This window comes from Lathyrus oleraceus, chromosome 3, assembly GCF_024323335.1.
Source record: "Lathyrus oleraceus cultivar Zhongwan6 chromosome 3, CAAS_Psat_ZW6_1.0, whole genome shotgun sequence".
Classification (NCBI taxonomy): Eukaryota; Viridiplantae; Streptophyta; class Magnoliopsida; order Fabales; family Fabaceae; genus Lathyrus; species Lathyrus oleraceus.
In genome coordinates this window covers 270,410,564-270,431,528 of record NC_066581.1, presented here as the reverse complement: position 1 = coordinate 270,431,528, position 20,965 = coordinate 270,410,564, and the positions used below count along the sequence as shown (strand labels likewise).

The following is a 20,965-nucleotide window of genomic DNA, read 5'->3' as shown; positions in this document are numbered from 1 at the left end:
GTACAATCATCACCAAGGAACACATACTTTAAATGCGGCTCTAGTTTTGGATCTTCCACTTTCGTTGTCATATCCAAGCCTTCGTTTGTCTCTTCATGATAAACAAGTTCTCCACAAGACTCTAATTCATGCAACATTGCTTCCATCTCGTTTCCTTCATTTTTGGTCGAAACTTTGTAGACTCCGATAAGAGATTTCTTTGATGGATTATAAACATGAACCTGGTTTGCAATCTCCACTAGTTCCTCCTTGGTGGCATTGATTCGGAAAGAATCATGCTTACCATTAGAATACTTTTTTGCTTCAAAGAGATTGAAGGCTACCTCTTCATCTTGCACCCTTACTTTCATTAGTCCATCATCAATGTCAATCATCATTCGGGCCGTTTTCATGAATGGTCTTCCAAGAATTAGAGGAATATCACGATCCTCATCCATGTCTACTATCACAAAATCTACCGGAAACAAGAATTTATCCACTTTCACTAACATGTCTTGAGCAATTCTGTATGGTGAAGTGGTAGACTTGTCGGCTAGTTGTAAAGTCATCCTTGTCGATTTGATCTCAACATTTCCCAATCTTTTCACAATGGAGAGGGGGATTAAGTTGATTTTAGACCCCAAGTCAATCAAACCATTACCAATGTATGTGCTTCCAATGGTTACCGGTAAAACGACTCGGCCCGGATCGGATTCCTTCCTTGGGAGAGTCTTTTGAATGATGGCACTACAACGTGCATCAAGCAAGATGGTTTCGTCTTTCACGTGTCTCCTTTTCTTTATAAGTATGTCCTTCATGAACTTTGCGTACCGTGGCATTTGTTCTAATGCGTCGGCAAATGGAATATTGATTTGAAGTTGTTTGAATATGTCCATGAACCGTGCATAATGCCTAGCATTATCCTTCTTTGATGGTGCGTGTGGATAGGGTAGATGTTGAACTGGAATGACATTCACTCCTTTGTCTCTTGTTTTCTTTTTTCTTGGTTTAATTTCCTTCCTCATTTCCGCTTCACACTGTTGTTCTTCCATCAATTGCTGATTCTGCTATTTTCGCGGCGCAAAGGAAGATCGCGGCGCGAACTGAGCAGTTTCTGCCACTTTCTCCTTCCCACAAGCCACATCCTTATTTTCCAGCACAGCATCCATATAATTCTCAACTGTAATTTCCTCACCTTTTTTACTTGTCAACTCTCTACCGCTTCTAGTAAATTGCTTTACAATGCTCCTTTGGATTGGGTTGAGTGTTAGCGGAGAAAGAAGATCCTGCGTTTTGTTCCGACAGTTGCTTTGCAAGTTGGCCTACTTGGGTTTCCAGATTTTTAATTGCTGCTTCGTTACTCTTCTGATTTGCCATGGAAGCTTGCATGAATTGTTGAAGAGTATCCTCTAGCTTGGAACTTCCTCCTTGCGATTGCGGTCCTTGAGAATTTGGATGTTGGTAAGGACTTTGTTGCTGAAAATTTTGATTGTTGAACCTTGATGGTTAATAACCTTGATTGTTCCTTTGATAGCCTTGATTTTGATTGTTCACATAGCTTACTTCTTCTAGTGGAGGACAAAAACCAGTAGGGTGATCTCCTTGACATAATTCGCAACATGCTACTTGATGTCGAACTTGAGACCCTTGAATTTCCTTCATTTGCTGTGGAAGCTTGGCCACTTGTTGAGTAAGCAACTCCACTTGTTGAGAGAGTAGCTTGTTTTGAGCAAGAATGGCGTCATTGGTATTTAACTCAAGAACTCCCGATTTACATTGTGAAGGGCTACGGTCATGTTGACTTTGGCGATCATTGAGTGCCATCCGATCAATAATGACTTTAGCTTCTTCAGCATTCTTTGACATAAGAGAACCACCCGCGGTAGCATCCAAAAGTGTTCTGTGAGTTGATTGGAGCCCATTTAGAAAAATATGGACTTGAGTGAGCTCATCAAAACCATGACCCTTGCATTTTCTCAACATTGACTTGAATCTTTCCCAAGCCTCATTCAAAGACTCGTTGCTTGCTTGAGTGAATACCGCAATAGCCGTTTTGGCTTCCATAAATCGGGATTGAGGGAAGTATCTTTCTAAGAACTTTTCTTCTAGTAAATTCCAATCCGTCATCACTCTCGGTGCTTGATCAAGGTACCATTCTTTTGCCTTTCCCATTAAGGAGTGTGGGAACATCCTTTTGAATAGTGCCTCTTCACTCGTTTCATCTATTCTCGTAGAACCTGCAATCTCATAAAATTTGATGAGATGGGTATACGGATCTTCATGATCCATTCAGGTGAATGGATTTTCATAGAGAAGTTGGAGGATTCCGGTCTTCATCTCCGCATTTCTTCCTCCACGGGCAAATTGAGCATTTCTTCTTGGACTATTAGCGGACATTTCGGTACGATTGTCATCCGCCATGTTTCCGTCACAAGCCTCTACAACCACTTCTTCGATTGGAACAAGTGCGGAAGTAGATGCTTCTTCTCTCCGGTTCCTCTCTTCGGCTAGTTTCCGTCTTCTTCGTGTTTTGCTATTGAGATTCCGAAGTGTTCTTTCAATTTCAGGATCGAATTGAAGTTGCTCCTCGGTAACTTTTCCTCGCATGCACTAGAATCTACAAAACTAACAAACCAAGTGAAACAAAAGAAGGAAGTTGTCAAACTAGTAGAGGCCGGGACGAATTGTTCTATCTCCGATGGTGAATGGGTAAGTGTTGTGCAAGTAGTTCCGAAAATGGGTGGTATCAGATTTTATCGAAGGTTCATCAAGAACCTCTTGAAGACAACAAAGCCCTTGAGGAAGTTGCTCAACAAAGCCGGATCGTGAAGACCGTTGAACCGTCGAGCTCAAACGAGTTGTTTGCAAATTTTGCCTTTTACTTAAAACAATGAATTATTGCAATGCTTGTAATATCGAACACCAATCCCCGACAACGACGCCAATTTGTTGAAAAGTATATCTTCGGCAAATAATTTTATATCGTATCCGCAGAGATTGGTTGATATCACCGCCGTTCTATAATCCGATTTGTTATAAGTTTAGAAAGGAACAAAGTTATTTTGGTTGGAAAATTATCTTGTGAGTAAATGTCACTAAAAACAATAAAATTGTTTTAATCAAATGTAAAAGCTTGGCAAGATTGGAGTTCACTATTCTAAATGCTTATGATTCCTTATGATAACTATATAGATTGAAGATTATTGATGATGTTCAAGTATCCTCTCAAAGTCATTTATGTCTAAACGATATTGTGATAATCACTATATTGATCCTTAGACAATCTCTCCACCTAACTATCAATATAGCAATGTTTAATGTTTGATACCAAAGAAGAGTAATGAATAAATCTATCTCTACAACTTATTCACTACTTGAAAATCTGTTTTATGTTAAGACTCAAATAATCTCTCTCGACAACTACTCAAATCTGGTTTTCAACTTAGGGCAAAAACAGTATTCAATACATCAACAATCTTTATCATATATATAAGTCAAATGGAATACATAAACAAATGAGAATAGCTACTACCTCCAATCTTGACAAAAGGGAGTTTAGCTTCTCATCATCATTGTTACAAAAGCAGAATGTTAAAGAAGAAAAACTCTGTTTTCTCTCTTACAAAAATCTCTCAATGTCAATATGTGAATAGTAATCAATGAATTCCCTAGAATAATGTATTTTTCTCTACAAAAAGGGTTGACATTTCTTTAATTGATCATTCTCATCCACCGCAGAAAATCTATTCCAAGGCAGACACCAAAATGGCAAAAACAGCTTTTTTCTGAAAGACAGCACTTTTGGCCCTTAATCAGCTTGCTGGATCCGCAGCCTTCGCAGCGCGAAGGCAGTTCGCGGCGCGAACTGATGCTTATCCAGCTTCCTTGTTTTGCAAGCTTCATCCAAGATGTGGTGTTGCATTCCAAAAGCTCTTTCATCTAAAAGTTCTACAAAACTGAGAAATCTATGAAATAACTATTCAAAACAAAATAAATTAAATCTAATTGCATTTATACAAATTAATAAGAACAAAAGTGTGTAATTACATCAAAGTTTGGTAAAAGGGACCAATAAAATGATATAAAAAGTAGTACTAATTGGTCCCTAACAGGCGCTGATAAAGAGCAATGTAGCGCTTTCTCTGTGCGTCATCTCTATACGCCACGTGTATATCATCGAAATCCTGCATCCTGAAGAAGTTAGGGAAGTGATCCTGAAAGTATAAACCATTCAAATATTTAGTCTCGGTGAAAAATAAAAATAAACTAAAATAAAATTAAATAAATGCAAAAAAGTAAAATAAAAAACCATGGGTTGCCTCTCACGCAACGCTTGTTTAACGTCATTAGCTTGACGATTAGAATTTATACACCTGTAGTAGTAGGAATTGGTCGATCAATCAGAGTGTGGCTTGAGTAGTATGCTGGAATGTCTCCTACTTCGTAGAGCTTCAGTCTTTGTCCATTTACAATGAATGGACTATAGGTTTCGTTCTTGATTTCTACGGCTCCGGATCTCAGAATCTTGGATACTTTGAAAGGACCAGTCCATCTTGAACGTAGCTTTCCAGGGAAGAGTCGTAACCTAGAGTTGAAAAGGAGAACAGGATTGCCTATATTGAAGTTTTTCTTTACTATTCTTTTGTCGTGATAGGCTTTTGTTCTTTCTTTGTATATTTTTGCATTCTCGTAGGCAGATTGCCTAAGTTCTTCTAGTTTATGAATGTCTAGGGTACGCTTTTCTCCAGCGGCTAGGTAGTCTAAATTCAAAGTTTTAATGGCCCAATAGGCCTTATTCTCTAATTCGAACGGTAAGTGACAGGATTTTCCATAAACTAGTTGGTAAGGAGTAGTTCCTATAGGGGTTTTGAAAGCGGTTCTATAGGCCCATAATGCTTCTTGAAGCTTCTGAGACCAGTCTCTCCTAGAAATAGAAACAGTTTTCTCTAGGATTTGTTTTATCTCCCTGTTAGATTCTTCTACTTGGCCACTAGTTTGTGGATGGTATGGTGTTGTTACTCTATGCCTAACTCCATATTTTCTTAAAAGTTTATCAAATATCCTTGATATGAAGTGTGATCCTCCATCGCTTATGACTAAACGTGGTGTTCCAAATCTAGGGAATATATAGTTTTTAAATAGTTTGATTACTACCCTAGTGTCGTTTGTGGGTGCAGCTATAGCTTCAACCCACTTAGACACATAGTCCACAGCTACTAAGATATACCTGTTTCCTAAGGATGATGGGAAAGGTCCCATGAAATCTATACCCCATACGTCGAAGAGTTCTACTTCCTGAATGTTTCTTAGAGGCATTTCATCACGCCTTGAAATGTTTCCAGTGCGTTGGCATCTATCACATTTGACAATGCAAGCATAGACATCACGCCACATGGTAGGCCAGAATAGGCCAACTTGAAGAATTTTGGCGTATGTCTTAGAGGTGCTCGTATGTCCACCATAAGGTGCAGAATGACAATGCTCGATAATACTATTTACCTCTTCTTCCGAAACGCAACGGTGAAAAATGCCATCTTTACCCCTTTTGAAAAGGAGCAGTTCGTCCCAATAGAAGTCTCTCACATCATGGAGGAATTTCTTCTTGCGGTGGTAGTCAAGATCAGGGGGTACTATATCAGCAGCTAGGTAATTAACGAAGTCTGCATACCATGGTACGTTACTTATTGCTAAGGAATTTCGGAGGTGCTCATCAGGGCCTAGGTTATTATCTTCAATGGTTTCTAGTCTAGCTATCAGTCTATCATAGGCGAAATCATCATTTACGGGTACTAGTTCTGGTTTTAGATGTTCTAGCCTAGAAAGGTGATCAGCTACTACATTTTCAGTGCCTTTTTTTATCTCTTATATCTAAATCAAACTCTTGTAGTAATAGAATCCATCGGAGTAACCTGAGCTTGGCATCTTTTTTACTTAATAGGTAACGAATGGCAGCATGATCGGTGTAAACTATAATTTTTGCTCCTACTAGATAAGATCTAAATTTGTCTATAGCGAAAACTACAGCGAGTAATTCTTTTTCAGTTGTTGCGTAGTTAAGTTGGGCAGCATCTAGGGTTCTACTGGCATAATAAATGGCATGTAATTTTTTATCTTTCCTTTGTCCTAGAACGACTCCAACTGCATAATCACTAGCATCGCACATTATCTCAAAAGGTTCCGACCAATCAGGCAGTTTCATAATAGGTGCAGAGATTAATGCTTGCTTTAAAAGATTAAATGTGTCATTACATTTTTCATTAAAAATGAATTCAGCATCTTTCATTAAAAGTCCAGTTAAAGGTTTAGTTATTTTGGAGAAGTCCTTGATAAAACGCCGATAGAATCCAGCGTGTCCAAGAAAGCTTCAGACTTCTCTGATAGTTTTAAGGGGTTTTAGGTTTTCTATAACTTCTATTTTAGCTCTATCTACCTCTATACCTTTTTCAGAAACTATATGTCCTAAAACTATTCCTTCGGTCACCATGAAATGACACTTTTCCAAATTTAGCACGAGGTTCACCTCCAGGCATCTCTCTAGGATTTTCTCAAGGTTAGAAAGGCAATTGTGGAAATCAAATTCGCAAACCGAGAAGTCATCCATAAACACTTCCATGATACCATCTAGGTAATCTGCAAATATTGACATCATGCAGCGTTGGAAAGTGGTTGGGGCATTACAGAGGCCGAATGGCATTCATCTGTAGGCAAAAGTTCCATAAGGGCATGTAAAGGTTGTTTTTTCTTGATCTTCGGGGTGGATAGGCATTTGGAAGAATCCAGAGTATCCATCTAGATAGAAGAAGTAAGAGTGTCTGGCCAGACGCTCCAACATCTGGTCTATAAATGGTAAGGGGAAATGATCCTTCCTGGTTGCTTTATTTGATTTTCTATAATCTATACACATCCGCCATCCTCCTTCTAAACATTTTGCTACATGTTCTCCTTTATTGTTTTGCACGACTGTGATGCCTCCCTTTTTAGGTACTACATGCACAGGGTTCACCCACTTAGTATCCGAGTTCTGGTAGATTATACCTGCCTCAAGTAACTTAAGAACTTCCTTTTTAACAACATCACTCATTATAGGGTTTATTCTTCTCTGATGTTCTCTGGAAGGTTTTGAATCTTCTTCGAGCGAAATCCGATGCATGCATACAGATGGACTTATACCTTTCAGGTCAGAGATATTATAACCTAAGGTTGAGGGATATCTTCGTAAAACGTCTAAAAGTTGGTTTGTTTCCTCTTGGCTCAAGGTAGCACTGACTATAACTGGACGGTTCATCTCTTCATCGAGGAACTCAGATCTCGGGTTCTTAGGCAGTTCCTTAAGTTCTAAGGTTGGTTTCTTAGGGTATGGCATAGGATTTGGGGTAAGGGATAAACATTCGTAAAGGTTATCATCGATGTAGGGTTTCTTAAAGTCATCATCTTCCATTATGAGGGTTGATGGTAACTTAATTGTTTTTATAATTTCTTCTTCTAATTCTCTAACACATTCATCAATGATATCTAAGGCATAACACGCGTCTCCCATCACAGGTGCCATAAGAAATTTCGAAAGTATAAATTCTATTTTCTCGTCACCTACCTCAAAGGTCAACTTTCCTCTCTTGACATCTATTATGGCTCCTGTAGTCGATAAAAATGGTCTACCTAGAAGGATTGATATATCATTGTCCTCTTTGATGTCCATAACAAGAAAATCAGTAGGGATAAATAACTGACATATCCTAACACGGACATCTTCTAAAATGCCTATCGGATACTTAACAGATCTATCAGCCAACTGAAGTGACATCTTAGTGGGCTGTAATTCTCCTAAGTTTAACCTCTCACAAACTGCTAAAGGCATTAAGCTCACACTACCTCCTAAGTCTAGAAAAGATTTTTCGATGACATGACTTCCCAAAAGACAAGGAATGGAGAAATTTCCAAGATCTTTATCTTTCTTTGTTAATTTGTCCTAAGAAATAGCATTACATTCCAAAGGCTTCGGATCGTCAAGTCTACGTTTGTTGGTAAGGATGTCTTTGAGAAACTTTGCATAAGAAGGTATTTTTGGGTGATGGCTTCTATGAAAGGGATTTCTACGTGAAGTTTTTCTATAACTTTAATAAATTTTTGATATTGTTTATTGATCTGGGTTTGTTTGAGTCTTTACGGATATGGTATAGGTGGTTTATATGGCGGGGGTGGTACATAAGTTTTATCTTTAGGTTCTTCTCCTTTTTCTCGACCTTCCTGGTTTTCAGATTCCTCTGGTTCCTTTACTTCGTCCGGGGGCTTGGTATATTCTTTAGAAGTATTGGGTTCACTCAATCTAGGCTTTGGTGGCTCATCATAAGCGTTCCCACTTCTTACGTTAATGGCATTGGCTTGTCCTCTCGGATTTTGTTGAGGTTGTCCAGGGAATTGTCCTCCAGGTGTGGTTTGAGGGGCTTGGTTTAAAGCTACCTAAGAGATCTGGGTTTCAAGCATCTTAGTATGAGTAACTATTTGGTCAACCTTGTTCCTAATTGAGTAATAAATTCGTTAACATGAATGTTTTGGTTCATGAACTCCTTGTTTTGTTGGGTTTGAGCAGTGATAAAATTTTCCATAATTTTCTCAAGGCTCGGCTTTGGTGGCACAGGTTGCATAGGTTGATTTGATCTTGGGGCTTGATAACTAGGTCTTGGAGGTGCATTATTTTGGATTGGGTTATTATTTTTATAGGATAAGTTCAGGTGATTCCTTCATCCAGGGTTATAGGTATTCGAGTATGGATTCCCTTGGGTGTAGTTCACTTGCTCAGAGTGGGTTTCGTTTAATAGACTGCATTCTGCGGATTGGTGTCCTTTGGTTCCACATATCTCACAATCCGACGAAACTGCGGCTACAGTATTCAGGTTTATGCACATATGCTCGACCTTAAGGGCTAATGCGTCCATTTTAGCTTGCATCATGTCTATAGAGCTTAGTTCATTCACTCCTCCTTGGGCTTCCTTCTTCTCAACTGTCGCTCGTTCGACTCCCCATGCTTGATGGTTTTGAGCCATATCTTCAATAAGGGCACTAGCTTCAGGATAAGGTTTGTTCATCAGAGCACCGCCTACGGCAGCGTCGATGGTCATCTTCATGTTATAGTGAAGTCCATTATAGAAGGTTTGAATGATTAACCAATTTTCTAAACCATGATGTGGGCATGCTCTTAACAACTCTTTATATCTCTCCCAAGCTTCGAACAACGATTCTCCTTGCTTTTGGGTAAATCTAGTTATATGGTTTCGAAGAACGGCGGTTTTACTCGGGGGAAAATATCAAGCAAGGAATACTCTTCTAAGGTTATCCCAAGTCGTAATGGAATTGGGTGGAAGGGAATCTAACCATGATAGGGCTTTATCTCTGAGGGAAAAAGGGAATAATCTTAAACGTATTGCCTCAAGAGAAGCTCCATTGGTTTTAAAAGTGTCTGCTAATTGAAGAATTATTTTTAAATGTTGGTTTGGGTTCTCAGTAGCGAGACCTGCGAATTGTCTCTGTTGCACTAGTTGCAACATGGATGGTTTAAGTTCGAAATTATTAGCTGGGATGGTTGGGTTTACTATACTAGAACTAGGTTCTTCATTTGATGGTTGAGAAAAATCCTTAAGAGGTCTTTGGTTTTGATCTTCGGCCATAGCTCTCTTAATTCTATGAAAGAATAAACGTGCGCGAGCGTAACGTTCAGGTTCCGCCAGAGGGTATACTAAGCTTAAAATTCCGATGCTGCGAGTTCTTCGCATTGACCGGCGGGAAATAACCTAAGTCTAAACGATATAACAATAGGGAAATGAAATTTGACAAAATTGGTCCCCGGCGACGGCGCCAAAAACTTGATGCGTGCTTTTCGCAAATGTACGAACGCGTCAGAGTAATATAAAAGATTGTCGAATCCACAGAGACCAAGTGTCAATATATCGTTATCTCTTGTTATGGTGTTTATCAAAGGCAATCAAAATAGGTGTTTTAGAGTGTGCAATGGAAAGTAAAGTGTTGAATAAAGTTTAATTAATAAAGACAGGGTCGAATGTAATTCACGTAATCAATTAATAATCCAAGTACTTGCTAATAGAACTACTTATGGGCAATGTTTCCTACTTTGAAAAGAACTAATTTAACAGGAACTGTCGCTTTCGCGTATTCAGAACCGAGTTGTACTCCCTAATCAAACCCTCTTATTGTCACTTATAAAAAGGCGGGCATTGCGTTAGAGTAGTAAACCTATTTTTAAGAAATATAGTATCTTGACTAAGTTGAAAAGTATTATAACCTGGATTTCTTAACCAAAAGAGGTTCTCACGACCCAGACTCTAAACTTATAAACGCGTCCAAAATAGTTTTAAAATCTATTTTCTTCTTAAGTTAAAAACTCCTAATGAACTAAACAAAGCGCTTTCGCTGTTTTTGAAATAGTTAAAAACAATTAAGTTTAGATAGACGTTGGCCGGCTTTCGATCTTACCCAACGGAAATTAAGTGCGGGAAAACTTAAGTTGAAAGTTAAAATAGCCCTTAAGTGTTTCTATGAATAATTGTACGGATTATCGGTTCAATTACGATCCTTATATTCTAACCTTATAAATTTAGTTAGACATGGTAAAGTAAAAGTACATTAATTTAAATAAAAGTAGTGCGAGTGCGGAAAGTAAATAAAAGTAGTGCGAGTGCAAGAAATAAATAAAGTAGTGCGAGTGCGAGGAAATAAATAAAAGTAAAGTGAGTGCGAGAAATAAATAAAAGTAAAGCGAGTGCGAGAAAATAAATAAAGTAAAGCGAGTGCGAGAAAATAAATAAAGTAAAGCGAGTGAGGGAAATAAATAAAGTAAAGCGAGTGCGGGAAATAAATAAAGTAAAGGCAAAGTAATAAAAACATGCTCCAATCTAAGGGTTGAGTAAATTGCAAAGCGAAAATGAAAATGGCGGCAGGATTAACTTCCTTCCAAAGTGCTCCAAACTCGATTACAGACTCGATTACACAATTGTGGTAACACCCCAATGCGAAGCGATTACCACTTTAAAATACTGAATATATGCCTAAGTGAAACAAAGTTGCTCTGAGTTTGCCTCTGTTCTAAGTTTGGATCTTCCTCTGCTCTAAGTTTGGATGATTAAAAAAGTGATTTCGAGTTTCTATTTATAAGCAAGTAAAAAGATGGAAATGACAAGGATGCCCTTCAACTTGAAAATGAGAGGGAAAACTTTTCCTCTTGTGGCGCCCGCCACAAGGCCATGGCGCCCGCCACAAGGCCATGGCGCCCGCCACAAGGCAAATCTGAGGCGCCTTAGTGGAAGTAGTGGGGAACGTGGCAGTTGAGGGAAGTTGAGCTGGGACACGTCATGGCAGGGTCTATGGCGCCATCCATGGTGGAAGCCATAAGTACAAAATGCTGAATTTTAGGGTTTTTAGCTCTTTTTCACTCCTTTTCTCGATCGGGGCTCCGATTAAAGTAAAAACCTGAAAACAAAGAAAAACATAGTAATAACACAACAAAATGACAATAAAACTACTAAAATGCATGCGAAATCGGAGTCGAAAATACAGTGAATTTTAGTGTTATCAAGTTCTGGTTCTTTCCCCAACTGAGTTGGTTGATTCAGTACCTTGCGACATGTTATTTCCCCGACAGAGTTTCTGTGTTCCCCAATGGAGTTTGCGTTTCTTCAGCAGGGTTGATCTTCAATTGAGTAAGATGTTTTCCTTAGTAGACCGCGTTGGTTTCCCCACCAGTCACCACCCGACTCGCTCCCAGTCAGAGTTTCCTCCTGATTTCTGAGCAGTTGTTTTGTGTTTATCTTCTATATGGTTGTCTCCCATTTGATATGGTGTTGACCTAAAATTCCCTGCAGACTCGATAATTTCTCCTCTCCTCTGCATATCTCCTCCCTCGGCTAGATTTGAGCCTTTGGTTTGTTGATTTCTCTGTTCTCCTGCAGTTGTCTCCCTCTCTTTGTGGATTGACCGAGGATTCTACCGATGATTCAAATTCTTTGCAACATCTTTGTATCCTTCGTGATCGTTTTGTCAGCATAATCATCACACAAACACACACACACACACACACACACATATATATATATATATATATATATATATATATATATATATATATATATATATATATATATATATATATATATATATATATATATATATATATATATGTATAATTTCATAATTGCATATTGGCACCATCATATTTGATTGATTTTTCGATTTGAGATTCTCATTCTCTGTTATGACGGTACTTTATCCCCATACGAGTTCGGTGTCTGTCCTCCCTCAATTGTAGAGTGTCAGCCCCTTAGGTAGAAAGACTTTAACCTTTCTCCTCTTCCCCACTGAGTTGTTTCCTCATGGATGATTATTACTTCAGTTTCCTTCCTAGTTGATTATCTGGATGGAACCACTCCCATTGAGTTATGACCTCATTGGGTTGAGTCTTGATTGACTGTTTCTTTCTAGCTCTTACTTAGGTAGATGCTTTGAGTCTCCTAAGAGATTATTACCCAGTAACTGGTAATATTCTTCTTAGTTTGCAGTTTGTTACTTCTTGCCCAATACCCAACAAAAGTACCCCTATTTTCCCAGCAGTGGAGTTCCCAGTAGATTCATTTGTTTCTTATTCCCCGGGAAGTATATCCTTGATATATTCATCCTAACCAGTGACAGATATCTTTCTCTCCCCTGCCTGAGTCTATCCTTGATATGTTTGAAGGAGAATTGCCATCCAAGGCGCAGCGAAATTTAAAATTTTCTCCATTTAGTGATCCTTACGAATGGGCATGATCAGTGATAGAATCGTTACCTCTTGTGGCGATTCAAACCTTTGGTGCAGATCTCTTGTAACGATCAAAACCTTGGATACAGATCCACGGGGCGATCACGAACGTTGAACGATGACAACGTCTCTACTCAGTCCACACGAACGGATTCCTTCAATCTCAGTGCTAGTTGGTACGAATGAAGGCTTTGAGTGAGAGAGAGAGGGAAACGAAATTCCAAGTCTTCACTTGAGTGAGTCTGAATGACAATGCTTCTACCTAAGGGTTCTATTTATAGAACCACTTGTGTGGGCTTCAAGCTAAAAAGCCCACTTAAGTGTATTTTGGCCCATATCTCATAATATGCCAAAATCACTTAAGTATTTGGTACCTTACCATATTTCGTATTCCACTTTAGTGCACCGTACCTTACGATGTTCCTTAGTTACTCTATCTCTCATCAATCTGTCCTTTATGTGTGACCCTGTAGGTTTTCGCGACGTTGGCAATTATATTAAATCACGCATTTAACATAATAAACAGTGAGCGGTATCTAGCAACACATCACTGCTACCCAAGACACGAAAATATCATGTGATCTGACAAAACCTCTTGTGATAATAATTATGTGTATAATTATCCCTTTGCCCTTATGTCTATATTGAACACAAGGTATAGACCGTGTCATCCTTGTCCAGTTCAATATTGGGCCCATAGACATTTATCCTGTTACGCAGGATGGACAAATTCCATCTAGGACACTCATGTCCCTCAGCATGCTTTGTGGAGTACCCATTAACTGTCTTTATGGTTATCCAGTTACGGACAACGTTGGATCAGCAACAAAGCACTTGACTCTACATCTAGGGTCCACATTGGTTTCAGGTCGAAGAGTGGTATACACCATTATCACCATGAGAATAACTTATGACACTTTGCATAACTTTCTATATAGTATTCTCATAGCGGGTCAATCCGGTATAAATATTACTCTTAATATTCATACATATGTTTAAGACTTGATAACTCTTTATCCATGATCCATGAGATGTGATCATCAGTCTACAAACATAATAGTCTTAATGCTTTAATGTTATCCCACTTCACAATAAAGCTCGACTACGGATACTTTAAGAATAGTGCCCTTATGTTTAATGTGATCTCATGATTAAGTCATACTTGATACATTAAACGGACTAGCTATTCTAGGGACTTTATTAATCAAATATAATAAAGAAAAAACCTTAAATAATTTGATACAAGTACCAAAAGTATTGGCCTCTACGGTTTACACCAACAATGTTCATCCTAACCGATGACGAATATTCTCATCTTTGGTGTTCTACACAGTAAAAAGGTAGTTGTAATCCCTATTGTGTTCCTTAGAGAGTTAATCCTTGATATGTTCATCCTAATCGATGACGAGTTTCCTTCTCTTTGTGGTATTCTACCCAGTAACTGGTAGTTGTAAACCCTAGTTTCCCCTCGCAGAGTCTATCCTTGATATGTTCATCCTAACCGGTGACGGATTTTCTCTTCGATGGTATTCTATCCAGTAACTGATATATGTAATTCCTATTTTCTCCCCTCTCAAAGTCTATCCTTGATATGTTCATCCTAATCGGTGACAGATTTTCTCTTTGATGGTCTTCTATGCAGCATTCGATAGATGTAATTCCTACTTTTTGTTCAGTTGGTTTATCCTTGATATGTTCATCTTAACCGATGACGGATTTCCTCCTTGACAGTCCCAGGCAAGTTCATCCTTGATATGTTCATCTTAACCGATGACAGATTTTCTTCCTTGTTGAGTCTATCCTTGATATGTTCATCCTAACCGATGACGGATATTCTCACCTTTGGTCTTCTGCCCAGTAACTGGTAGTTGTAAATCCTATTATTCTGCAGTTTTCCCCAACAAGGCTATTCTTACCCAGTAATCGTTAATGAATACTCCCTTCTGGTAATTCTCAGCGAGTCATCCTTGATATGTTCATCCTAACCGATGACGGGTGTCCTCTATGTCAGATCTTTATTATCTCCTTACCTAGTGGCAGGTAGTAGATAATAGATTTCTGCTCCTCCTGTGTTGAAGTTTATTTCTTCCCCAGTCGAGTTGAGTGCACGTTTCCTTAGTGAAATCGCTTTTCCTGCATGATTCAAGTACTTCAGTTTCATCCTGACATACTCGTATCCCCTGTAGATGTTGTTGTTCCCCGGTTGAGTCTTTCCATTTTATATGAAATTCCTCTAGTCCCCCAACATTTTTAAGTCGTAGCCTGGCCTACACATAACTCCTTTATCCCTCAGAGTCTCTGTCTCCCCAGTGAGTTTTCCTTACGGAATGCATTATACTCCTGTGGACTTTCGGTCTCTCTGATTTCTTTTCCTTTGTGGCAATATTTCCCCGTAAAGAATTTACTTTTACATTCATATCATATGCATCATGAGGTCTCTTAGGGACCAAAATTTGTTTCTATGTGTTTTTATTTAAGCCCATTCTACTGGGTCGACATGAAGATTTTAACCTTCGCCTCCTTATTTAACCCCAATTTTGACCCTAAGATCCCTCATGCAATTTCATCATAAGCATTAGCATTAGGATAATACCTTGGCATCCTCCTTACCCCTCTTTCATTGGGTTTGTTTTGGGAGAGATCACCAAGCACTATGTGATTGTATCATACTTGTATATCATCATTTTACTAACCAAAATACAAAAATATGTCTTTGCATTTGCCTAACTCTTTTGTAGGTAGGGCATGATCTCCATTGATTTATCAAGTTCATATCTAGTTTTTGAGACCCTCATGACAAAGAGCACAACCATGACTTAATCCAAGAATGGTTATGAGCATCATATATGAGTCTCAATGACCTCTACATGTTATATTGATCAAGTATTCTTCAAGAGTTTGAGGGTGATTTTCCTTGGAAACCCTAGTTTGACTGGGTATCTTGAGTAACTTCTCCAATAAGCTATCTCACCAATTGATCAAATTTCTCAAGGGACACTTCAAAATTCATCATCTTATGCATATATGATCTACCATGAGCCTAGCAAGTCAAAGTAATTGAAGGTTAGCAAGTTGGTTGATGGTGGTTGGCCAGATGTATTCATCTGATCAAAACTGGGTCTTCCTAGACCCTATCTCCTACAATATTCACCATATGAAAATGATTCCAAGATAAAGGTTACTCTAAATGAATTCCAAACAACTTTCATGTTGATACCTAGAACTAGTTTTGCTTGGAAAATCATTTTCTATGTTGAAACATTATAGGTCATTTTGTCTAAACCCTAATTTGAAAGTCAACTTCCCAAGGCCATAACTTGCTCATTTTTTATGAGATGAAAGACTTACAAGTTTCACAATCAAATCTGAGATGTATACTTCAACTTTTATGTTTGGAGTGAGAGCAAATTCAACTTTTATGAGCATGTGATATGAGGATACATTATAGGTCATCTTTGACCTATACCATTAAACAAGTGATTTTTCCAAACTTCAAAAATGAATAACTCTATCATTCTAAATCCAAATGACATGAAATTGGTGACCATTTTTAAGTTATTTGAAAGAGCTACAACTTTGATGAATACACTTTTCTCATTTGAAGCTCACATAAAAAGTTAAGCAAGGTGGAATATTGAGATATATAGCTTGACACTTAGAAAAAATTTCAACATGTTGAAATTTCCAAACTACCACCTCAAAATTATCCATGTTCCAAGTTCCAAATGAAAAAAGTGTTCAACATAGAACTTGTTCCCCTTGATCCAAGCTTTCCAAAGAACCTAAGTCCATACATTTTGGACAAAGATTGTTAGGCCTGCGCATGGATTTAACAGGGCTGCATCATTGGAAAGAATCAATTGTACAAACTTCAGTTCACAATGCCTTGCCATTCAAGCTTCACTCAGACTTCATTTTGAATCATTTTGGACCTTATTGCATTGCATCATGGGCCTGTAAATGCCCATGCACTCGTGCCATCCACATTGCCAATTTTAGATAGATTTTGAAGTGTGCAAATATCATTCCCTTTGGCTATAAATAGAAGGCTTATGAGCTCATTTGAATAACACTTTGCGCGCCAGCTTTGCCCCCTATTAAAACCCTCTCATTCTAAAGGAAAACCTGAGAAATTTCAATTTGAAATTTGAGTTTGAATCTCAACTGTTGGTGATTCAAGAACTCCAGGATCCACAACCTTGCAACCTCTCCAATCACTTCCTATTAGCTTCTCAAGTGTGATCAGATCGTGTTTGAAGCAAGCAACATCAAGAACTGCATAGCATTGAAGGTAATTTTCAGAAAACTTCATCTCTTCGATTCTCACTCAATTCTACTCAATTCTCTTGGATCTTTGGTTGTCTGAAGTCCTGCCAATGTAAGCAAGAATACTGAGTTGCTTAGAGGTCAAATCGAAGCAACTCAGTTGACACACCTCAAAATTCAACTCCTCATATCTTTCTATATATGTGGAGTTAGTTAAAATTGAGGTCAGATTCGTGCTCTACGCCATTTTTTCTTTCAGATCATGTCCTTCTTTTTTATTTTGGTGATTGTTGAGGGTGTACCAGTTCGGTGAGGTCCACCAGAGAAGAAGACCGGAGTTACAACTCCGACGATATGTTGGCATCTCTCCAGACCACATGATTCTTTTCAAACGTTTTAATCTTGTGCAATGGTTTTAAATACCATCCTTGCAGCGCATTGACTAATGTCCATTGTGGAACGCGCGCCGAGGACGACTTGATCTGCCACCTCAATTAATGAGGGAGATCAAGTGGTCCACGTTTTTTGCTATTTTCTGATTTTTATTTTAATTAGCTTATTTTCATCAATTCATATTAATTTTAATATTGATCCAAAAAATATGAGAGTTTCATCCAAAAAATTCAAAAAAAATCCTTTTTCATATTTTGAATTAAAATTATTTTTTGGATCATTATTAATATTTTTCATGATTTAATTGATTTTGTGATTGTTTTTGATTGTTTAAAAATACTTTTAAGTCTTTAAAAATTCTGAATTTTTTTCTCCAAGGGCCTTTGACCTTGTTTGACCTATAATAAATCTCATGGCCATTTCTTTGGTGTTTTGATGAGGTTTTAGGAATTTGGCAAACCATATTTAATTTAAATATATTATTTTAGTCTTTTTAATTTGAATAAATACCAATTAATTGTGTTGACCAATTGTGATGACTTGTTTGAGTTTGACTCTTGTTGTTGGGCCTTGGTCAAGGTTGATTTGACTTTGTTAAGTTAATATAATTGGATTTAGGGGATTGATGGAACACACATTCCATCTCCCAAAATGAATGGATGATATTAATTTGGTAAAAGTCCTCCTTTGACCAATTTGAGTTTTGATCCATTCCCCTCCCTCTTCATCTCATTCCCATTCTTTATGCATTCATCTCATTTGACCTATGATATCTCAAAGTCCTAAGGCTTGTTGATTGAAAAATCAACATAAGTATGGATGAGATTAGACCACCTCTTTTGTATATTCTTTTTGTGTGTGGTATGTTTCATGAGCATAGTCCATTATACTATATCTCTAACATGCATTAACACCAAAATTCTATTGCCCGATCTCAAATAGTTGTGACTTCTACATAAGTCCAATTACGATTGCTTAACATAGCGCTAAATTTGTGACATAAAAGGCATAGCATTCTAGTTAGTGAGATTGTAAGTCTCCCCTCTTTCATGGTATTGTGTGGAGACTTGGCCTTTTTTCCTTCCTTTGGAAGATGTCTTGGCTCAAGGATCCATACTTGTGATAAATGGGTTGAGTGTTCTCCAAAGAATGACTTAAAAAATGAAAAGAAAAAGAAAAACAATACTAACTTCTAACTCATTAACAACTAACTTTTAATTTCAAGCCATTTACTTTAATGTCATTTAATTTTAGTCTTTATTCATTTGCCATTATTCATACCATTCTAAGTGTTTATGTTAATGCAATTTTCACTTTGTCCACTTGGACCATATTGTGCGATATATTCCATTTTGTGTATACTTTGTTTGTTTGTGTGGTCTTTAACCATTAATGTACATAATAACAACAAAAACCCTAAAAAACTTTTGTGTGGACTGTTGAATTGATCTTGGACAAATGGACTTAGAACTTAGGAAACATTCCTATGCTAAAGGACTTGGCCAATGCCAACTTTTGTGTAACCAAGTGATTGCAATTTGAAACTTCATTTGATACACCATTCAAGATCCCTTTGAGTTCATCTGCAACATGATCATTGTGAAGCTGTTATTTTGAACCTGTGACTTGTGAAATTCATTTTTTACATGGGCTAATTTGAATAAGATCATGGAGTGGCTAAAGCTTGGATGTGGCTATCTTTATTTGATGCCTTGCTCTTCAAGATAATATAATTGTGCATTTGTGTGTTGCTTGATTCTAAATGTCCAAGGGAATTTGGGTTTCTATTGACATTCTTGTCTATTAGATTGCTACCCATTGGTCAAATCTTTTCAATCCTTAACTTTTAATTTTGTGCATAGGATTAGTCTCTTCATTTTTTCCCCATTTCTTAAATTTCAAAATCTCTGCCTCCCTTTTAAGAAAATTTTCTTTGTTTGAACTAGTTTTGTTATAAACTTTGACCACTTTGCAAACTAGAAACTTTGGCCTTATGCCATTGCATTTTCAAACTTCTTTTCTTAATCAAACTTATAAATGAACTTAATTATACTTGACTTAAACTTTCAAAAAGACAAAAATAACTAACTCATTCAAACCATTGTAGGCCTTTGTGTCTTTCAAACATAATTTTTGTTAAAAGCAATGCATCCACTTTGAAATTTGTATCACGAACTACGAGGTTTGATCCCTCATTTTTATGTTGGTACGTAGGCACAAGTCCGAAGGTCTTGTCAAACAAAAAAATATAACTAATGAATTCTTTTCTCATCCCCCCATTCTATTTGTTTGTAAGCATCATTTTTGTATCAAATACATATGCACACAAAAAGGGCTCCCTAGGAGTATCTAGGATACTTTGGGTGCTAACACCTTCCTTACCTGTAATCTCTGACATTTTATTAGTTTTCATTTGAAAACTTCTTACTTTTGGGTTTTGTTCGTACTTTTTCCCTTTTCCCTTGGAAACAATGAAAGCGCGGTGGCGACTCTTGTTATTTGATGTCTAGCTTATCCATAGCTTGATGATCATGAATTTACCGCTACACTTATTTTGGTGAGTTTGATTTGTGATTAGTGATATAATTAAGATCCGTTTATCAGGATTATTCCGCTAAGAGGATCAAAAAGTTTGAAAGCTCCCTCTTAAATCCCTTCACTGATGGTTTCATCTTTCTTTTTTTAGGAGGTTTCAACCCCCTTTTAGGGAGATATTAGGATTATGTTTGATCAGTTTGCTTCTCTTACCCATGGCCTTTCCTCTTATTTTGTTACCTTGATCCAAAAGGTTGATTCTCCTTCTCATATGGGGGACTTTAGACCTATTTCTCTAGTTGGGTGCCTCTATAAGCTCTTGGATAAAGTTCATGTTGGTAAGCTTTTTAGTGTCATGGATTAGCTTATATCTCCTAGCCAATCGACCTTTCTCAAAGGTAAACTTCTAGTTGACATGGTGATGGTTATGAATGAGTTAGTGGGATAGCTAAGAAGAGTAAAAAATCACGTCTCATTTTTGAAGCAGATTTGAGAAAGCTTATGATTTAGTAAGCTCGACCTCTCTAGATTATATGCTTTCTAGGTTCGTATTTAACGACAAATAAAGAGGTTGAATTCATGCTTGTTTTTTATCTGGTAATCTGACAATCTTGGTAAATGGTTGCCTGACCAAATAAATTAGTATTCAAATAGGGGTTGAAGTAAGGTGACCATCTGTCCCTTTTCTATTTTCTTCTGGTGGCCAAAGGGCTAAGTGGGTTTTTCTCCAGGGTTGTGGATTTACAATTGTTCCTGGTTTTAGAGTGGGGTCTTCATATTAGTAGTTTCCCATATTTAGTATATAGATGATTCCATGATTTTGGCAGATGGCCCATTGACAATCTTTGGGCCATCAAAGTTATCCTTAGAAGGTTTTGAGTCTGCCTTAAGCCTTAGGGTGAATTTTTCTAAGAGCAATCCTATCGGGGTTAATTTTGATGCTTATTTCTTAGATCTTACTTGTAATTTTCTTCATTGCAATCAATAGTC

At 37.6% G+C, this 20,965-nt stretch overlaps 1 non-coding gene across 1 annotated transcript; it reads left to right on the top strand.

Annotated features, from left to right (window-relative positions):
* The first annotated feature begins 9,150 nt into the window (after positions 1-9,150).
* Positions 9,151-9,257, top strand: LOC127132945 (small nucleolar RNA R71). Its single transcript, XR_007806948.1, has one exon. It is a non-coding gene; the product is annotated as a small nucleolar RNA R71 (small nucleolar RNA).
* The last annotated feature ends 11,708 nt before the right edge of the window (positions 9,258-20,965 follow it).